This window comes from Balaenoptera borealis (assembly GCF_965194805.1).
Source record: "Balaenoptera borealis genome assembly, chromosome: 6".
NCBI lineage: Eukaryota > Metazoa > Chordata > Mammalia > Artiodactyla > Balaenopteridae > Balaenoptera > Balaenoptera borealis.
Window position 1 is genome coordinate 51,939,017 of NC_138863.1, and position 22,863 is coordinate 51,961,879.

At 36.0% G+C, this 22,863-nt stretch overlaps 1 long non-coding RNA gene across 1 annotated transcript in view; it reads right to left on the reverse strand.

The window, feature by feature from the left end:
* Window positions 1-519: 519 nt before the first annotated feature.
* Window positions 520-22,863, reverse strand: part of LOC309631339 — a 424,491-nt gene continuing 402,147 nt past the window's right edge. The window contains exon 2 of the long non-coding RNA XR_014246207.1: window positions 520-713. This is a non-coding gene — a long non-coding RNA (uncharacterized lncRNA). The remainder of the gene's footprint in view (window positions 714-22,863) is intronic.

Here is a 22,863-nt window from a genome sequence, read left to right on the forward strand (position 1 = left end):
ACAGATAGAAAGTTAGTAAATATAAATTACATTCTACACCTAGATTGACTACATAAAATTGTCTTAATAAAAAAGAATTGAACTCTCATGGAGGGGGGATGGAATATCTCTCTTCATTACCTACTCATGCACTGAACTTATTATTTTCCATCACCTTTTGTTGCCAGCTACTAGGTATGTATAGGTGATAATTTCCTTCAGGAGAATATACTCAGATTCATGAAATCCTCTCACACCGAAGCTCTAAGTGAAATACCAAGACATTCCCCCCAACCCCAGTGCCCACCGCCTAACATGTCAGGTGGTAGCCTTTTAGACCTCCTCACCTCCTAACATTGGAAATAGTTCCATGGCTTTAGCAAAGCCTACACACGGGGATATTTCTCAGATTCAAGCTGGTTTCTCCTGATAATTTTCTACTGACAATATTTTTACTACTAATTTTCTGCCTACCTCCATCTTTATCCACATAAGATAATTCAGCTTTTTTTTTTTTTTAATAATTCATACTCTCAAAAATTTTTTTTTAAGTATTTGTTTATTTATTTATGGCTGTGGTGGGTCTTCGTTTCTGTGCAAGGGCTTTCTCTAGTTGTGGCAAGCGGGGGCCACTCTTCATCGCAGTGCGTGGGCCTCTCACTATCACGGCCTCTCTTGTTGCGGAGCACAGGCTCCAGACGCGCAGGCTCAGTAGTTGTGGCTCACGGGCCCAGCTGCTCCACGGCATGTGGGATCTTCCCAGACCAGGGCTCGAACCCATGTCCCCTGCATTGGCAGGCAGATTCTCAACCACTGCGCCACCAGGGAAGCCCCGATAATTCAGCTTTAATTTCTCACCCAAGTTAAATATCTCCAAGAAAGTACTACACTTTTTTACTGGCATCAGTGGGGTAAGAAGCAAGGGCCAATGACAGCAAAAGAAGAGTGAAACCCCAATACTCCTTCCCTGCAAAAAGCCCTCAAAGATAAATTATCCTGATAGTATTATGGAATCTAGGTTCTGAAGTTCACCACTCTTCCTAATTTTATTTTTTACGTCTTTATTGTTCATTTACTCACCAAAATCATTTCTTGTAATGATATATTTAATCAGTTGGCTTAGTTTTGTTAAATTTTTTTTGAACTTTATTTATTTATTTATTTTTTACACAGCAGGTTCTTATTAGTTATCTATTTTATACATATTAGTGTATATATGTCAATCCCAATCTCCCAATACATCCCACCACCACCCCCGCTGCCACTTTCCCCCCTTGGTGTCCATACATTTGTTCTGTACATCTGTGTCTCTGTTTCTGCCTTGCAAACCAGTTCATCTGTACCATTTTTCTAGATTCCACATATATGCATTAATATATGATATTTGTTTTTCTCTTTCTGACTTACTTCATTCTGTATGACAGTCTCTATTTCCATCCACGTCTCTACAAATGACCCAATTTTGTTCCTTTTTATGGCTGAGTAATATTCCATTTATATATGTACCACAACTTCTTTATCCATTTGTCTGTCAGTGGGCATTTAAGTTGCTTCCATGACCTGGCTATTGTAAATAGTGCTGCAGTGAACACTGGGGTGCATGTATCTTTTTGAAATGTGGTTTTCTCTGGGAATATGCCCAGTAGTGGGATTGCTGGGTCGTATGGTAATTCTAATTTTAGTTTTTGAAGGAACCTTCATACTGTTCTCTATAGTGGCTGTATCAATTGACATGCCCACCAACGGTGCAAGAGGGTTCCCTTTTCTCCACACCTGCTCCAGCATTTGTTGTTTGTAGATTTTCTGATGATGCCCATTCTAACTGGTGTGAGGTGATACCTCATTGTAGTTTTGACTTGCATTTCTCTAATAATTAGTGATGCTGAGCAGCTTTTCATGTGCTTCTTGGCCATCTGTATGTCTTCTTTGGAGAAATGTCTATTTAGGTCTTCTGCCCATTTTTGGATTGGGTTGTTTGTTTTTTTAATATTGAGCTGCATGAGTTGTTTATATATTTTGGAGATTAATCCTTTGTCTATTGATTTGTTTGCAAATATTTTCTCCCTTTCTGAGGGTTGTCTTTTCGTGTTGTGTGTAGTTTCCTTTGCTGTGCAAAAGCTTTGAAGTTTCATTAGGTCCCATTTGTTTATTTTTCCTTTTATTTCCATTACTCTAGGAGGTGGGTCAAAAAAGATCTTGCTGTGATTTATGTGAAACTGTGTTCTTCCTGTGTTTTCCTCTAAGAGTTTTATAGTGTCTGTTCTTACATTTAGATCTTTAATCCATTTGAGTTTATTTTTGTGTATGGTGTTAGGGAATGTTCTAATTTCATTCTTTTACATGTAGCTGTCCAGTTTTTCCAGCACCACTTATTGAACATGGTATATCTCTCCCTCTGTTTGTGTCATCTTTGATTTCTTTCATCAGTGTCTTATAATTTTCTGAGTACACGCCTTTACCTCCTTAGGTAGGTTTATTCCTAGGTATTTTATTCTTTCTGTTGCAATGGTGAATGGGATTTAATTACTCTTTCTGATCTTTCGTTGTTAGTGTGTAGGAATACAAGAGATGTCTGTGTATTAATTTTGTATCCTGCTACTTTACCAAATTCATTGATTAGCTCTAGTAGTTTTCTGGTGGCATCTTTAGATTTCTGTTTGTATAGTATCATGTCATCTGCAGAGAGTGACAGTTTAACTTCTTCTTTTCTGATCTGGATTCCTTTTATTTCTTTTTCTTCTCTGATTGCCATGGCTAGGACTTCCAAAACTATGTTTAGTAATAGTGGTGGGAGTGGACATCCTTGTCTTGTTCCTGATCTTAGAGGAAATGCTTTCAGTTTTTCACCATTGAGAGTGATGTTTGCTGTGGGTTTGTCATATATGGCCTTTATTATGTTGAGGTAGGTTCCTCTATGCCCACTCTCTGGAGAGTTTTTATCATAAATGGGTGTTGAATTTTGTGAAAAGCTTTTTCTGCATCTATTGAGATGATCATATGATTTTTCTTCTTCAGTTGTTTAATATGGTGTATCACATTGATTGATTTGCGTATATTGAAGAATCTTTGCATCCCTGGGATAAATCCCACTTGATCATGGTGTATGATCCTTTTAATGTGTTGCTGGATTCTGTTTGCTACTATTTTGTTCAGGATTTTTACATCTATATTCATGAGTGATATTGGTCTGTAATTTTCATTTTTTGTAGTATCTTTGTCTGGTTTTGGTATCAGGCTGATGCTGGCCTCATAGAATGAATTTGGGAGTGTTCCTTCCTCTGCAAATTTTTGGAAGAGTTTGAGAAGGACGGGTGTTAGCTCTTCTCTAAATGTTTGATAGAATTCACCTGTGAAGCCATCTGGTCCTGGGCTTTTGTTTGTTGGAAGGTTTTTAATCACAGTTTCAACTTCCTTACTTGTGATTGGTCTGTTCATATTTTCTGTTCCTTCCTGGTTCATTCTTGGAAGGTTATACCTTTCTAAAAATTTTCCATTTCTTCCAGGTTGTCCATTTTATTGGCATAGAGTTGCTTGTGGTAGTCTCTTAGGATGCTTTGTATTTCTGTGGTGTCCATTTTAACTTCTCCTTTTTCATATCTAATTTTATTGATTTGAATCCTCTCCCTCTTTTTCTTGACAAGTCTGTCTAAAGTGTTATCAATTTTGTTTATCTTATCAAAGAACCAGCTTTTAGTTTTATTGATCTTTGCTATTGTTTTCTTTGTTTCTATTTCATTTATTTCTGCTGTGATCTTTATGATTTCTTTCCTTCTACTAACTTTGTGTTTTGTTTGCTCTTCATTCACTAGTTCCCTTAGGAGTAAGGTTAGATTATTTATTTGAGGTTTTTCTTGTTTTGAGGTAGGATTGTATTCCTATAAACTTGCCTCTTAGAACTGCTTTTGCTGCATCCCATAGGTTTTGGATCATCATGTTTTCATTGTCATTTGTCTCTAGGTATTTTTTCATTTCCTCTTTGATTTCTTCAGTGATCTCTTGGTTATTTACTAATGTATTGTTTAGCCTCCATGTGTTTGTGTTTTCTACATTTTTTCCCTGTAATTGATACCTAATCTCATAGTGTTGTGGTCGGAAAAGATGTTTGATATGATTTCATTTTTCTTAAATTTACCAAGGGTTGATTTGTGACCCAAGATGTGATCTATCCTGGAGAATATTCCGTGTACACTTGAGAAGAAAGTGTAATCTGTTGTTTTCGGATGGAATGTCCTATAAATATCAAGTAAATCTATCTGGTGTATTGTGTCATTTAAAGCTTATGTTTCCTTATTAATTTTCATTTTGGGTTATCTGTACATTGGTGTAAATGAGGAGTTAAAGTCCCCCACTGTTATTGGGTCACTGTCGATTTCCTCTTTTAGCACTGTTAGCAGTTGCCTTATGTATTGAGGTGGTCCTATGTTGGGTGCATATATATTTATAATTGATATATCTTCTTCTTGGATTGATCCCTTGATCATTATCTAGTGTCCTTCCTTGTCTCTTGTAACATTCTTTGTTTTGAAGTCTATTTTATCTGATATGAGTATTGCAACTCTAGCTTTCTTTTGATTTCCATTTGCATGGAACATCTTTTTCCATCCCCTCACTTTCAGTCTGTATGTGTCCCTAGGTCTGAAGTGGGTCTCTTGTGGACAGCATATATATGGGTCTTGTTTTTGTATCCATTCAGCAAGCCTGTGTCTTTTGGTTGGAGCATTTAATCCATTCACGTTTAAGGTAATTATCAATATGTATGTTCCTATTACCATTTTCTTACTTGTTTTAGGTTTGTTTTAGTAGGTCCTTTTCTTCTCTTCTTTCCCACTTAGGGAAGTTCCTTTAGCATTTGTTGTAGAGCTGGTTTGGTGGTGCTGAATTCTCTTAGCTTTTGCTTGTCTGAAAAGCTTTTGATTTCTCCATCAAATCTGAATCAGATCGTTGCCAGGTAGAGTAATCTTGGTTGTAGGGTCTTCCCTTTTATCACTTTAAATATATCAAGCCACTCCCTTCTGGCTTGTAGAGTTTTTGCTGAGAAGTCAGCTGTTAACCTTACGGAGTTCCCTTGTATGTTATTTGTCATGTTTCCCTTGTTGCTTTTAATAATTTTTCTTTGTCTTTAATTTTTGTAAATTTGGTTAGTATGTGTCTCAGCATGTTTCTCCTTGGGTTTATCCTTCCTGATACTCTCTGCTCTTCCTGGACTTGGGTGGCTATTTCCTTTCCCATGTTAGGGAAATTCTTGACTGTAATCTCTTCAGATATTTTCTCGGGTCCTTTCTCTCTCTCTTCTCCTTCTGGGACCCCTGTAATGTGAATGTTTGTGCATTTAATGTTGTCCCAGAGGTCTCTTAGGCTGTCTTCATTTCTTTTCATTCTTTTTTCTTTAGTCTGTTCCGCAGCAGTGAATTCCACCATTCTGTCTTCCAGGTCCCTTATCCGTTCTCCTGCCTCAGTTATTCTGGTATTGTTTGCTTCTAGTGTATTTTTCATTTCAGTTATTGTATTGTTCATCTCTGTTTGTTTGTTCTTTCTTCTTCTAGGTGTTTTTTCTTTAATTCTTCTAGGTCTTTGTTAAACATTTGTTACATCTTCTCGTTCCTTGCCTCCATTCTTTTTCCGAGGTCCTGGATCATCTTCACTATCATTATTCTGAATTCTTTTTCTGGAAAGTTGCAGATCTCCACTTCATTTAATTGTTTTTCTGGGGTTTTATCTTGTTCCTTCATCTGGTACATAGTTCCCTGCCTTTTCATTTTGTCTGTCTTTCTGTGAATGTGGTTTTCATTCCACAGGCTGCAGGATTGTAGTTCTTCTTGCTTCTGCTGTGTGCCCTCTGGCGGATGAGGCTGTCTCTATTCTTCCTTGATTTTAATTGCAGCTGCACTTTTTTTTACTTGAAACTCCTCCACAGTGTAAAAGGTTCCATTTCTTAAGTTTTGTCCACAAATTTGTTTAGTTATTAAACCTAGCAAAAATGATTAACTTTGAGACAAGATTAGGTGTTGATTTTTTTAAAAGGGCCAAATTGGCAGTTTTTCCTTGGCTTCACTTTCCAGACAATAATAAACTAGCATACTATTTAAGTCTGCCTCAGAAATGGAATGCCATATACAAGTATGTGTTTATCAGTGTGGGAAGGGATTTTGCTTATTTTGACAGTCTAGACCCAGTTGAAACTATACTGGAATGCTGTTTAGATGCCCATCAGCATTTCATAATCTCTCAACCAGCTTGTGTTTTTCTGTCTAAAGCATAGCACACTTTCTTCTTTCAGATTTTGAAAATTTAATCCCGAATCACTTCACTGACTCTTTGAAGAAGTTAAACAAAGCTGTATTCAGCCTTTCATTATCTTTCAATTAATGATGATTCTTGGAACACTTTAGGCGCTAGAATTTAAACTGTCAAATTTGCCTTCTGGGATGCTTTTCTTTCACAAATTAGTGTTTCTTAAAAGAATCACATAAAAATAGTGATACTGACATTCTCGACAAACAAAGCAGCTGCTGTTCTTTCAACAGTTCTCTTTGAGCTAGGAGATATAATTTTACATCTATAATTATATCACAGGCTGTATTTCAAAAACATTTTTAAAAACTGGTATTCTGTGTCTTGCAGATGATAAAATTTAGGCTTCCTTGTTAAGGAGTATGTACTTTGTGAATGACTTTTTTTTTAATTCCCAGAAACTTGGCTGATGGCCAAATATAAATAATGGATATGTAGGCAGTTATTATTTCTTTTTTGCCTTTCAAAGCACTTCTTTGGAAATGGAAGCCATACCCCTCTGAACTACTTATCCAGTCTCTTTTATTATCTGCTGTGACACATGTCATTAATAACATGTAAACAGAGCTTCATCTCCATATAACAGTTGGAAAATCAACAAATAGTGTCTGCTCACTAGATTTTTTTTTTTCTTTGTGTGCAAAGCTCTATGCTGTGTATTACACAGGTAGAAAATATGAGACATGGCTTCTACCCTCAAGGAGTTTGTAAGTAAATAAGGGGGAAGAAACATTTATATAAATATCTATTTCATAAGGAAGAAAGGTCCCCTTAAAGATCCATTTTATTTTTTTATTAAAGGCATTTAGTCTTTTTTTTTTTTAATGTGGACCTGTTTTAAAGTCTTTATTGAATTTGTTATAATATTGCTTCCTTTTATGTTTTGGGTTTTTGGCTGCAAGGCATGTGGGATCTTAGCTCCCTGACCAGGGATTGAACCCTCACCCCCTGCATTGGAAGGCAAAGTCTTAACCACCAGACTGCCAGGGAAGTCCAGTGGTTAGGACTGGATCCATTTTGTTTTAATGTAGAAAACAGAAGTACAATCCAAGGTAATGTTTAAGAGACTCACATAAGAAGAGTCTGTGGTCTTCTTTGCCATTATTTCACTTCACTTAGTTCTGTTCCCATTTTTTGTACTCCTCCTCCCTCCCTTGCACCCACAAATAAATATAGGCACCAAGCCTTAAGATTTATTTTTCTCTTGGGATATGCTTCACATAGGTGCCTTGGCTGAGGCTCTTTCCATGCTTAGCATAAAATAAGTTATACAGCTCAGATACAGATTGTATGCCTTATTCCTCTCAGAGTGTTGTGTATACTTGGTCTCATTTAGTCTTAACAGCAGGACATCAGTAGAGATTGATTTATTTACTAAAAGAGGCAATTGAGATGTACATAGGCTATTATCTAATGTTTCACATATCCCATTAGTCATGAGATTGATATTAGAATCTAGTTTTCCAAAAGCTCAGCCCAAAGGAATTCTTTATTAGCTTTTGATGATAGTTTATAACAATAATTAGCAATTTGTAGTAATCCTAGAAGAACTAACCATACCACAGAAATGGCCCCTCCACCATACCAGAAACCCCCCCCCCCAAAAAAAAGCAAAGAGTGTAGGGTTATATAGTATCAGGAGACAGTCACTGCTTTTCATCCTCGGAGACCCAGCTATTTCAAGGTGAGTAAGTAATGATCAGATGCCCTCACAGCCCTCTTCCCAGCCATGAGCTGGGAACACAGAGCTGATATTGGAGAAACCAATGGTATATACAATTTGCATCCAAATCCCTAGATTCCAGCTCTTCTTTTTTTATATCTTTTTCTTTTAGTCCCACAGATTATACCACTTTCCCCAAGGAGTTAACTGACAAAAGTACACTTTTGCTTCCAACTCTGAGCCTCACTCCCACTTCAAATCTCATCTTTCTTTTCTCTTTTCCCATGCTCAGACACTCCATTATTCTCTCCTTCTGATGCTTCACCATGCTGTAGGCCTTTAGAAAACAAGCTGGGTCAGTGCTGACAGAGAAAGACTATTAAATGCTACAGCACAAGCTGCTCTTTCAGACTTTATTTACTTTTCACATCCTATGTTTCACATCCATGTCATCAACTGAAAATAATATGTCAAAGCTCTAGCCATGTTCCAGGAACTGTCTAGCACATCATCTCTTTAATGTCTAGAGAAAATATCTACTGAGTCACTGGGACATCCTTCTCCCTTGATATGTTTCTCTAATCTTTGTAGTCTTATACTTTTCAATATGGAAATCTCTACTTAAGAAAATAAAATGGAAAAAATAAATTTCAAACAACCTTGCATATTCATAAAACATAAGTATTCATAAAACAGCCAAGATATTAGTTGTTAATACCTTTCATGGATTCATACAATGAAATTTTCTTCGAAGCACCCTAAAGAACAATAGTGAACAAGATCCTATTTTCTCAACTAAACATTAAATGAATACACATATTCAAAGCAAGAGTAGGTGAAAGGGTGATTTCATAAAATTCCAAGTCCCAGTCAATTATATTAATAATACCAAAGCTTTCATCATAAAGGAATTCTTATTCAACATCAGTTTTCATTAACAAAAAACTGGGATAACAAATAGAACAAGCAATAACATACCTTATTTACATCCAAAGTTATAGTTGTAGATGACTCCATATAAACCAGTAAGTTATTTCCAAGTCAAGTTTGTTCTCTTAGATTTCACTACACCAGATGATTCTTCATTACACTGAATCCAGGGGTTATCCAAAATTCTATATTAAACATCAAAATAAGAAGTCAAATTTGAGAGGAGCCAGCTCTGGTTCTTGTAATTTTTCAACCCGTGATACGAAGCTAAATTTTTTTTTTGATTAAGAGTAGATTCCTCTACATAGCAATGTTGGCAGTAACTTCTCTAAGAGAGAAAAAGGTCAAAATTCCCTAAATCCTTTAGTTCTTATTCTTTTTGAAATACTCCTTCTAACCAATTGAGTTATTCCATATTGAATACTCTGGTTCTGTTGTAACATAAATGCCATTGGCATTTATCTGTGAAATGTTTCCAAGAATAGAGTTGGCCTTTCCTCCTTAAAGTAGTATCTCTTCAGGATTCCAAAAAGCCAAACTCAAGATTTCCCACATCACTAAATGCCACTCTTTTACCACCTCTTAGATATAGCTTGCTAAACTTTCTGCCAAGATTCGCTCAGGAAGTTTGAGAAGAGATAAAAACTTTGAGAAGGGTGAGAGACAAAAAAAAAAGTCACTGAAAACACAAATGTTTCAGCTTAAGCCACTCCTTTTCAGTTATCTTACAACAAATGTGCTGATGATATTCCCATTATCAGTGTTTCCTTAGATTACAGCATAATATTATAATGATCTACAGGGCAAGAACAGCATTTATGTGTTTCTTTTAATTCAGTCCTTAATTCCATGCTAACCTTGACACTTAATATATACTTTTAGATACTACCTGCTATAATTGAATGGAGCCAAACACATCATGAATTAGGAGGGAAATAAGCAAATTCCATTTAATTTGCTTTTACAAATATAGACATCGAATACTTTGTATGCATCATGGCCACACATGGACTCCAAGTCTCCCTTCTAAGATGTCCCCAGCTCAGAGCCACATTGTGCTGAAAAATAGTTTTGCCCAATCTTTTAAGAACTGCTTCCACGCAACCCCTCTATCAGTGAGTGGAGTGTGCTGCTGATACATTGCTATTTCCTTCTTTGACCACTCTCCTTACCCTTCGCTCTCCCTCTCCTCTTTAATTCATCATTATCATCTCTAAAGAATGTTGTTAATAATCCTGAAGTATTTAATGTGTCCCTTCTTTGAACTCTTAACATTCTTATCTATACAACATAATATAGTGAATTATATACAGTGTTCTACTTAGGTTGTGTGGGCCTAATCTCCCCTTTAGATGGAAAGTGTTTTAAAAGCAGAGTCTACATCTTATCATTTTTATCATCCCCTCAGTGCTTGTCCCAATGATGGACACATAGGGAGACAAATACATCTTCCAAGTTCCTATGCCCTGCAGAACTCTAGACTTCCCTAGCATGATCCCCTCCTGTGTTTGGCTTCTCTAGAGATTTCATCCCTGATATGTTCTTTCCTTGCTACATAGTAAAATACTCTGTCCTCAGAGCCCAAGTTGATACCATAATTACGGGGTATTACCAACAGCCAACCAAAGACAAGGCCCTGTCTCTCTAAACTACAGTGAACAAGGATCATGGCAAATCAGTGTTCAAAAGATCTGGAGACATGTAGATCATTTTGAAATCCCTAAAATTAAATAAAAATTAACTAAAATTACATACCGTAGGTATCCAAGTACACCAGCTGGGCATCAGGCTAGATTTAGTCCCCACTTCGCTCATTCAGCATGTTGTCTGTACTAGTTACTTCCTTTTGCTTCAGGGAAAGCTGTTATAGCAAGTGTTGATCAGAATATAGAAGGTCATGCTACTTTTCAAAAGTATAAAGTGCACTGTAGAAAAGAAAAAGAACAGGTGAAATGTTATTTTTTTTTTAAATGGAGCTGCTATGTTTGACAGACTTAAGGAGAGAAAACAGAACTCCGGAAATAGCATAGAAGACACATAGAGAAAAAAAGACCCCAGTGTTTTTAAAGAGCTCATGAACTGAGTGAATCAGAAAGAGAAGTAACTAAAAATGAACTGACAATGCTGGAGAAAACTTTGAATTTTTGGAAACATTCTAACTCAAACATTAGTCAAACTACTCACTGATCTTAACCTTCTCACAGTTGGAAACGATGTTCGGGTATGTGAGTAGTGAAGCAGGGAGAGTTTGAGTGAGGGAAATAAAGAAAATTGTAAAAGTTGATTATTTTCATGTAATATTTGTATTTACAGTAAAATTGCAATCTTCAAGGATCTCTGGAAGAAGACTGATTGATTTATAAAATTGTTTTTCTTTTAATATTGAGTTAGATAATAATATGAATACATATTCAAAAACTTCACATTCCATCCAAGAGCATACAGTTAGAACCAGGCTGTCCATGAATAGCTTATTAAAGGGATAGGACTGATTTGTGATTTGCAATTATTGGACTATAATGAATACTATTGAATTGTTTTACTGTTGGAGTGAAAAGTCTAGTTTCTTTATTTTAGTGTTTCATCTTACCGTATTCATATACTTGGTAAATCCAGCTATAGATTTATGGCCGTATAACTAGGATTTAATAAAGCAGGGTCGCTAGCCATCAGACTTTAGTTCACTTTGGTCTGTTAAATCTTACTAGCTGTGTAAATTTGGATAACTTCTCTTTGAATCATTTTTTCATCAATAAACTAAGTTACTAATAATTTGTACCACATAGGATTGTTGTAAGGATTCAGTGAATGAAAACATGTAAAATACTAAGTGTGGGTCAGCTGTAAATCCAGTATTTGATTGATATTAGTTGCTTTTATTCCTGTGGTAGTACAGGTACCAAATCTTGAACTATGACTTGTAGAAAATGTCTTAGTGAAATGTTTCAAAATCCAACAGTTAGCACTAGGGAACCATTCTTTTCAGAGATTCTATCTGTAACATATACATTTTAGAAATTTACTTTGAGCCTGTATCAGAAAACAGTAGTGGATTTTCAGAAATTAAAGTAGACACTAAAATGTCGATTATCATTGGGTAATTTTCAAACTTTATAATATTTTGCTCATATTGTATTTCTGAGCAAATTATATTTTTTCTGTGTGTTAGAGCTTGCCATGATTTAGGCCACTCTTCTCCTAAAATAACACTTTAATGCTTTATATATGGATCTGGGACTACCAGGTTTATTGCCTTTCTCATAATACTTTTAAAGTATACACCAAATAAGTTGCTATAAGATTTTTAGTTATTTCTCTTAGATTATAATTATTTTAAACGTTATTTGTAAGTTAAATACGCAAAAAATATAATGTTGATAGAACGGAGAGGTGAAAAGAACATTCGACTGAGTTTTTATAGATCTAGATTCTAGTCCTGGCTTTGCCACTAATAAACCACAGACATTTGGCAAGTATAATTATATAATAATATTAACAACCAACATTTACTCAGTTTTTAGTCTTTATGTGCCAGACACTCTTTTAAGCTCTTTATGTTTATCTGCTTTACTCACTTCTTACAGAAATCTGTTGTTAAGAACTGTGAAGGGTCTGAGATTTTACCCTACTTGGAGGTTAATAAATGTGGCTGCCACAATTGCATGGATGTTTACAGCAGATATGAGACTCCTTGGTCAGAGACCAAGGTCTTTATACTCACATCAATATTAACACTCAGAGTATCAGCATTTGGAGTTCTCTGAGAGCCAGGTAGTGCCTATACATGATATAGGTTGTGTTACAAGAGAGGAATCCTGAGATTAGGGAACCCAAATCTTTTAGCCTAGACAGTAAGCATACGTCACCATTGCTCCACAGGGAGACATTGTCTTTATTTTGCTGGACAGTAAGCAAACCTGCCCTTTGCTCTGGAGGCAGACACTATCTCTGTCTTTCAAGGCTGTTATCTACACAAACATCTTGGAAAAGATAGTCCAGAACAAAGGTAGTCAGTGTCTCTGCTTGAAAGATAGGCAGAAACATGAGAAACCTATGGAGAATTGTCTACCAACGCCCATAAGTAGATAACTATAATCAACTAAGAAACTAAGGAAGTGAGAGACTAAGTAAATTGCCCCAAGGCTTGTGTGGAGCTGGATTCAAACCCAGACAGTCAGTTCCAAGAGCTTGGGATCTTAACCAGTGTAATCAATTGATATTCTCTTGAATGTAAACATTGTTATTTAAGTATATAGCAACATGCAAGTGTAAGTTCTAAGTGCCCTCATCCTGCACCTCACTTTCCTCATCTATAAAGTGGGCAAGGGGCCGGTGGAGAGAGGGCTTCTCTTTGAGATCATTTCAGATCTACTATGCCATGATTCTAAGATTTATCTCTTAAAATGAAGAGACAGCACGTGTAAGTGGATGTGATGCAGACTGGAAACACAGAGAAGAAAACAAGAGCATCTATTTCATTGTCAGTGTACATTTAAAAATTTTTATCAGGATCTTTGCATTCCTTGATTAAGTTTTATGAGATTCTTGAGAAAAATGAGTGTTGAATTACTACTCAGGGTATTTCTGGCCTTTCTAATTATAGCTTATGGCTGGAGTAAGCAGATACTTTATTTTCCAACTACCCCTATCATAAAACTTCCTTTTTCTATAATATGAGTGAGAATATTATCTAAGAATAAAATGAGGGCAGTCTTCAAGTTGCTCCTGCCTGGCATGTTACCAGGGAAGCATATCCTGGATAGAGCATTACCAAAGAAGGGAAGGAAAAGCAAAGAAACTGTAATAACATTAGTGAGATAGGCTGTGAGTGCTCTTCACATCCAGAGAAGCTCAAGAGATGTTTTTCTTGAGTTGGAATCTGACTTGAAAACTATATTTAGATATCAACTGACACTCTAACCCATACACTTTATCTTATCATCACAAGTTAGATTGTGGTCACATGCTGCCCGTTTCCTGAAGCCTGTTGAAACCTCATTTTCTTGCCAGAGAAATCTAAGAGCAGCCCTCCTCTTCCTTTATAAGATGATGTTTCTTAGGAGCCTATCCTTGACCACCCCCTCTTCTGTCATTCTAGCAAATTTCTTCAGGGCGTCTCATCCCAGGGCTTCAAAGATCAGTTATATGCTAATGAACCAAAGATCTCTAAATAAGTTTCACCATGCTCCCTCCTGAGCTCCTGATTCATGCAGTCAGCTTTCTGTTTGACATCTCTACTTGAATATATCAAGGGTATTTCAAACTCAGCTTGTCCAAAATGGAACTCAATATCACCACCCTGCAAATCCCCCTTTTCTCCTTAAATACTCCCCATAACCATTTAAGGGCATCGCCATCCATTCAGGTTCCTAAGCCAAAAACCTAGGCATCTTTTACTTCACTCTCCATATCCAATTAATTACCAAGTTCTATTAATACTCCTTCCTAAATTTCCCCATGTCCACTGCCAACATCTTTGTAGAAAATGCTATTTATTTTGATCTTGACCATTATATCATTCTCTAACTGGTCTCCTGCAGCCAGAATTATCTCTATAAAATGCATCATGTGAACCTTTTCATAAAACCTCTCAATGGCTTCCCACCTACGTACTAGATAAAGTCTGAATTCCTAATATGACTTACAAAGCCTCCATAATATTGACTAATTATCTTTATTTTAGCCATGCTAGTCTATTTTCAGACCCTCACTCCAAGCTCTCTCTTCCCATCCTTCACAGATTGTCCCTCCTACCTTGGACATCATTTCCATTATAACATGGCCATTCCTATTCAGCTTAACAAACCACAAAGGCTTCCCTGACCTCTAGATCACTATAGGTTCCCATAGTGCCTTGAGCTTCCTCTATCATTAATACTTGTTTCAATTTATAGTAATTATGTATAGCAATGCTATCTGCCTCACTGGACTTTAAGCCTGGGATAACAGTGACAGTGCTTGAATCCCCAGCATCTGGCCTTGAACATGGCACTTAGTAGGAACATAATAGACTCTTATGAATAAATAAACAAATAAAGAATCTGCCCAGATGCTCTTTTGTGAGCAAGAAACTTGCCAGTTGTCAGTGAAGCAGCCCTCAGCCTTTTGTCATTGAAGGTCTGGAGTTAACTCCTTCTGGACCTCTTTCCCAATATGTACATGGTAGAAACTAGACAATTTCTTGGATCAGGGCTCAAAGTGCCTGCCTTTGGTTTCTTAGAAAAGTCCAGATTTAACAGCAAACATTAAGACAGTTCAGAATTAGTCTTCAAAATAAAAAATAGGCAATGTCAGACTTTTCACGCATGTGTTATACATTACACATCTTCCATGTTTACAAATTGGAATTTTATAAAGCATTTAAAATGGTTACATTTCTCCTTTTTATCCTCAGTTTAAAAAAGTATCTTTCCTTAGGTGAATAACAGGACTATTATTTGTTCCTTATCAACTAGGAATTTAAAGCAGGGTGTATAACCACATTCCACAGCCTCTAAATTTAGTCAGTGTCTTGAATGTCATCAAGTATATCATCAAAGTATATATTGGATTAAAGAAGAACAGAAAGGAGGACATTCTTTCCAGATCATAACAAATTTAAATTACAGAATTCCAAAACAAAATTTATGAAAAGTCCCCTCCCTACTCTTAACCCACTAACCCCAAGGGCAGTTCTGTGATGTGTGGGGTGGGTGCCGTTCTTGTGGGTTCTAAGCATTGCAGTGGTTGCTTGGATAAGAAGACCTTGGTTTCCTTCAGCTTAGGGGGAAAAGTGGGTAGAATAGGGGAAGAAGAAAACGGGGTCATAGAGTTTCCTTGTTCTACTCTACCACTGACCACAGACAGTGTTGTATATGCTTGATTCAGTGATAAATAACCATGAAGTGTCTCAGAGGAAACTTGGCCTTTCATGCCAACAACAATAAAAAATTTAAATGATTGCAAAATTGATATTAAGAGATAAGGAGCTCTGACTTCTCCCTTGAGCCCCATCAACAAAGCAACATGATTATAACTCGAATGCATACCTTCAGATTTGCTGAGAATAGTCCTTGTTTGGCCTGCTGTCCTGGGCTAATTATTAATGACCCTTTCACTCTCAAAAATGTCTTTGGGATGTACATTATGTTATGTGGTTTTCCTAAAAATAATGGGCATTTAGCATAACACCAACTTGATAGGTTTTGTGGGTTTTTTTGGTAATTCTTCATTTTTTTCTTTTTGAAAGCCTACTGTGTGCCAGTTGTGATGACTCTTTTTCATTTGCAATCTAATTTATTTTTCACAACAAAGACACTAGGTAGATATCACTCTTCTAAAAGACAGGAAATTATGGTGTAGAAATACTAAGGCATTGCTTATGGCCACGCAACCAGTACACGACAGCCACAATTTAAACATATTCTAGGCAATTGAAAAACACCTTCTCTTTCAGTTACATTATGTGCAGGTTCAAAATTGAGCCTTAAAAACATATTCCCCTCCACCCACAATAAATAAATAAAACACACGGACTGAAGCAGCAAGCAATCCAGAGTGGCAAGATTAAGACAGAGTTTAGTTTGCTCCTGGGTGATGAAGCATGACTGACTCAACCACAGACACTGGCCTAGATCATAAATTCTAACACAGCTCCATTGTCCCAAATACATTCTCAGAGCCCTGTATACACATCTTGGGGGCTCTATTGAATAAGAAAATACTACTCCAGGGAAACTTTCTCTATGTGCTTCTCACTCACTTTGTGGCACTGGAAACGGAAGGGAACTCCTCCCCTGCCTGCTGCCCACTGCTACCAGTCTTTCCCACACCCTAGATAAGAAGAGGGATAATAAGGCCCTCAAATAGAAGTTTCCCGATTATGAATCATGGCTTACTCAGCCTTTGTTACAGAGAACCTGGAAGCCTCTGAAATACACTGTTGATTTTGGCAGTCTTAGTAATTCCCTGTGCTGTTATCAAGAAACAAGTTACTTGACTAATTTGCTTGAGAAATTACCTCTGTAATGAGTATATTAAGAGCAGCCTATGTTAAAGGAGTTGGTGTTTAATGTCTGTATAAGTGAGTAATGTTCTCATTTCCTTGAACAATGCTTCACAGCTAATACTTCCTCAACAAAGATCTATTATATTGAGTTTAAATAAAAATACCAATAAAAGCTAAGATTATTATAGGGTACTTACTATGAGCCAGGCATTATATTAAGAGCTTTATGAGAATTATCTTTATTTCTCTCTCTCTCTATATATATATAGATAGATATAGGCAGACATAGCTATATCTAAATATATAATTTATATATATATCTAAATATGGATACACTATGTGTATTTTTTTTTGCATAATGTCTTATACATAATAAACACTTAAATATACCCTTAAATTTCATTAAGTCAGACATGAAAATAACCACATACATCACCATGGCTTCCTTAACAATTAGTTATTACTTTTGATAAGTAGAGATAGTTTCTCAAAACAAATGAGTAGTATGTATTATACAGGGGTATGCATTATACAGTTATCAAAAATACATTATTATACTCACTTAAACTGGAATAGACAACATATATTGTTATTTACAACTATAGTATAGATGCTGTTTAATTCTTATCTGCAAAGCATAGATAATAATATTACCTAATTATTAGGGCTGCCAAGTAGATAAAATTAGATAATACATGTGAAATATAGCTTCTGGCATATCTCAGGCCCTCTATAAATTAATGACATCCTCTTCATAACTACAATGAGACTTCTATTTAGGAGAAAAATCTTGGCCAGTATTATGTGTTTAAGGCACTGTTTAAAAATATGTACACTTGTTCTATCATTGTAAACATTGTTAAATTGTTATTAATATGTAAATTTAAAATAGTAGCTTTAAGGTTGAGTTGGGAAGGTAAAAGTTTATTGTCTACAAGTTTCCAAAGATAGATTCTGAAGATTTCTCCTGAAAGAAGACTTTTTTTAATATCTTATTTTGTACTTTGAGCCAAAACAATGGAAAGGAAGGTAAAATAACAAAGTTCTCTTCCTTCTTTTTTTTTTTTGATACAAAGATCCTGCATTTTATTATGTTATTCTTTCAAAAAGAACTCAGTTCAAAGTCAGTGTAAAGAAAAACAAAATTCAATTTAAAACAGAAACAGTAATTTCAGAAAGTCTGACATTCTCCTATGCAAAGACAGGGAGAGAGAGAAAGAGGTAGCGAGAAAATAAATTTAAACCTTTCTTCACCTTGTGGGAATGCAGACACCAAAGCAAAGTTCTCTTCCTCCATCTAAAGACTACAGTTCCTGCACTTTCGTAGTAGTTCTTGATGAATCAAGAAGCGTGCCTCTAAGATTATGACTGGTTAAGGAGCACAGGCCTAACTAAGCCAATCTGCAAACAGTGCTCCCTTATCTATTAGAACTTGGTCAAGAATGAAGAGGTGATCTAATTTTGGTCAAGATTCAGAGAAATTTTCTGAAGCTTTGGTAAAGAAATTTCCTTGTTCTTATGAAAATTGCTGAAAGAGCTGTGTTCTCTTGGATATTTTTTGTGCATAGATTCAAGGCTTAAAACTGCTGCAGTCATCTTGGTACTGTTTGAGGAGTAGGCAGATACACAGAGGAGATAATAACTAAGAAAGACACAGAGAAGCAGAACTGGAGAAGTTGGATTAAGCCAATGTAAGGCCTGAATCTTGACTTCTAAGGTCAATGAATTTTTCTCAGGTTTGGTCCAAGACCAGGAGCATCAGTCTCACCTGGGAACTTGTTAGAAATGCAAATTCTAGAGCCCCATGCTGAACCTGTGGAACCAGAAACTTGGGGTGTGGCTCAGCAGTCTGTGCTTTAAGAAGCCCCCAGATGATTCTGATGCAGGCTAAAGTTTGAGAACCACTGATTTAAGCCAGTTTGTCATATTTTCTGTTAATTGCAGGCAAAATATATTAAACGTAACACATAGATTAGTAAATTTATACCAATCATATACATGTTGAAAAGATCTCTTGTAAGTATGCTCAAGTTGACTTATGATTAATTAAAGTGAAAAATTCAAAAAGGGAAGTCATGGTATACTAAGACTGAATGATTGTCCTGGTTAAGTGTAATAGTCGAACTCAAAGTCTTTGGACCTGGGTTTATAACCCAATTCCACTACTTATTAACTGTGTGACCAGGGAAAAATACTTTAGTTTCTTCCTCTGTAACATGTCGATAATACTAGTGCTGTGTTGAGTGTTAAATGAATTAAAAAATGGAGAGCAATTAGAACTTTTTTCCTGACATATACAAAGCATTCAGTAAATGTGAGCAATTATTATTATTCTTATCATCAACAGGCCAAATATTCACCACATCAGAGAAGTCCTAAGGAACAAACCACACCTGACTGAACTGACCATATAAATTTTCTTTCAATAATGTGGAGTTTTCAATGCCAGATTACTCTCATGATGGCATTTGGATTCAAAGTCAATCATTTTATTATAAATTTATATCTCATTATGGGGATAACACTATAATTGTTCATTTAAAAAGCCCTCTGAAAAAATAGCTCTCAGAAACTAATGAAATGTTATTTTTAAATTTACTCAACAAATATTTATTAATTTTATTTATTTGGGGCACAAATATTAATTTTTTTACATAAAGCACAAAAACATACCCACCACTTTCCAGTAAAATTAGAAAAAAGACTAGATATTAATATACCTGTTGCAGTATTTGCCTTTGGGTAAGGGAACTATGGTTTGTCTTTTTCATTCTGTATTTTAAAAGCATATATTTGTTACTATCTAATAAAAGTATACTTCTTTTATTATTATTATTTTTTAAGTATAGTTGATTTACAGTGTTTTAACAAAGCGATTCATATATATATACATACATAAATATATATTCTTTTTCAGATTCTTTTCCCTTATAGGTTATTACAAGATACTGAATATAGTTCCCTGTGCTATACAGTAGGTTCTTGTTGTTTATGTGTTTCATATACAGTAGTGTTTATCTGTTAATTCCAAATTCCCAATTTATCCCTCCCCACCTTCCCCTTTGGTAACCATAGTTTGTTTTCTATGTCTGTGAGTCTACTTCTGTTTTGTAAATAAGTTCTTTTTGTATCATTTTTTTTAGATTCCACATATAAGTGATATCATATGATATTTGTCTTTCTCTGTCTGACTTACTTCACTTAGTGTGACAGTCTCCAGGTCCATTCATGTTGCTGCAAATGGCATTATTTCAGTCTTTCTTATGGCTGAGTAATATTCCATTGTGTGTATGTGTGTGTGTGTGTGTGTATATATATATATATATATCTCTATATACACACCACATCTTCTTTATCCATTCATCTGTCAATGGACATTTAGGTTGCTTCCATGTCTTGGCTATTGTAAATAGTGCTGCAGTGAACATAGAGGTACATGTATCTTTTCGAGTTAGACTTTTCTCAGGATATATGCCCAGGCGTGGGATTGCAGGATCATATGATAACTCTATTTTTAGTTTTTTAAGGAACGTCCATACTGTTCTCCATAGTGGCTGTACCAATTTACATTCCTACCAACAGTGTAGGAGGGTTCCCTTTTCTCCACACCCTCTCCAGCATTTACTATTTGTAGACTTTTTGATGATGGCCATTCTGACTGGTGTGAGGTGCTACCTCATTGTGGTTTTGATTTCCATTTCTCTAATAATTAGCGATGTTGAGCATCTTTTCATGTGCCTGTTGGCCATCTGTATGTCTTCTTTGGAGAAGTGTTCTATTTAGATCTTCTGCCCATTTTTTGATTGCATTGTTTGTTTTTTGATATTGAGCTATATAAGCTGTTTGTACATTTTGGAAATTAAGCCCTTGTCAGGGCTTAATCATTTGCAAATATTCTCTCCCATTCCGTAGGTTGTCTTTTTGTTTTCTTTATGGTTTCCTTTGTTGTGCAGAAGCTTTTAAGTTTAATTAGGTCCCATTTATTTATTTTTGCTTTTGTTTCCATTACTCTAAGAGATGGATCCAAAAAAACATTGCTGTGATTTATGTCAAGAGTTCTGCCTGTGTTTTCCTCTAGGAGTTTTATAGTATCTGGTCTTACATTTAGGTCTTTCATCTATTTTATTTTTGTATATGATGTTAGAGAATGTTCTAATTTCATTCTTTTACATGTAGCTGTCCAGTCTTCCCAGCACCACTTATTGAAGAGACTGTCTTTTCTCCATTGTATATTCTTGCCTCCTTTGTCATAGATTAATTGACCATAAGTGCGTGGGTTTATTTCTGGGCTTTCTATCCTGTTCCATTGATCCATATGTCTCTTTTTGTGTCAGTACCATACTGTTTTGATTACTGTAGCTTTGTAGTATAATCTGAAGTCCGGGAGCATGATTCCTTCAGCTCCATTCTTCTTTCTCAAGATTGTTTTGGTTATTCGGCTTCTTTTGTGTTTCCATGAAAATGAAAAAATCTTTGTTCTAGTTCTGTGAAAAATGCCATTGGTAATTTGATAGGGATTGCATTAAATCTATAGATCACCTGGGGTAGTATGGTCATTTTAACGTTATTGATTCTTCTAACCCAAGAACATGGTATATCTTCCATCTGTTTGTGTGGTCTTCAGTTTCTTTCATCAGTGTCTTATAGTTTTCAGAGTACAGGTCTTTTGGCACCTTAGGTAGGTTTATTCCCAGGTATTTTGTTTTTTGGATGCAATGGTAAGTGTACTTCTATAAAGCACATGTACAGATCCCTTTTCTTTGAGGCAATACAGAGGTCCAAATAATCTCAGGGCATCCAAGTTTCATTTCCCACTTGTAATATAGTGGCTAATCAATCCTATTGCACAGTATTCATTTCCCCAATTGTAAATTTATTTTTGTCCTTATAGCCAGATTGGGTCAGATTTCACTGCCTGAGTTCAATACCAACTCACGTCTTCAGGACCCCAGGCTTCAGGGTAGAAAATCAGTTGTGGATGCTATAGGGCAGAGCATAAGCACCCAAACCTACAGCCATGAGCAGATGCTAATATGAACCAGCCCATTCTGCATAGGAGTCCCGTGGGCTTCAGTCTGGAAATGCATAGGGGGGAAGTTGACCAAGTGTTTCAGGTTGCATATCTCAGGAAGAGTCTTGAGCCAGGAAAGCAGCCTGAGGTCTCTGTCTCACACATTTTCATTCATCAAAAGCTACATTCTCCCTAAATGCCCATCAAGAGACGAATGGATAAAGAAGATGTGGTACATATATACAATGGAATATTACTCAGCCATAAAAAAGAATGAAATTAGGTCATTTGTAGAGATGCAGATGGACCTAGAGACTGTCATACAGAGTGAAGTAAGTCAGAAAGAGAAAAACAAATATCGTATATTAACACATATATGTGGTATCTAGAAAAATGGTACAGGTGAACCAGTTTGCAGGGCAGAAATAGAGACACAGATGTAGAGAACAAATGTATGAACACCAAGGGGGGAAAGTGGGGTGGGGGTGGTGGGATGAATTGGGAGATTGGGATTGACATATATACACTAAGATGTATAAAATAGATAACTAATAAAATGAGTGTTGGACCAGAAAAAAAAAAAGAAAGCTACATTCTCCAGGCTAGATTTATCAGTGTTAGTAGTTGTGTACTCATGAACCATGGTAGTGAGCAGTCACAAACTAGGACTGTAGCAAATAACAGTTTACAGCCAATAAGTAGAAGGTATACACATTATAACCACTTTTTACTTGCCTCGATGATTTGTAATCATTCATTTTCTTCCCATACTTCTATTTCCATCCTAAACTGAATAGGGGAGGCAAAGTATGGCAGCCAGTGTAGCACAATTCTCATGAACTTGACTCTGTAATTAGACAGACCTAGGTCTGAATCCCATTCTACAACGAAAGAGCTGTATGACCTTATAGACACCTAACCTCTCAAACCTACCTTCTCGGGCTATTATAAGAGCTAAATAAAATAATACCTGTACAATGCTTAACTCAATGTCTGGTACAG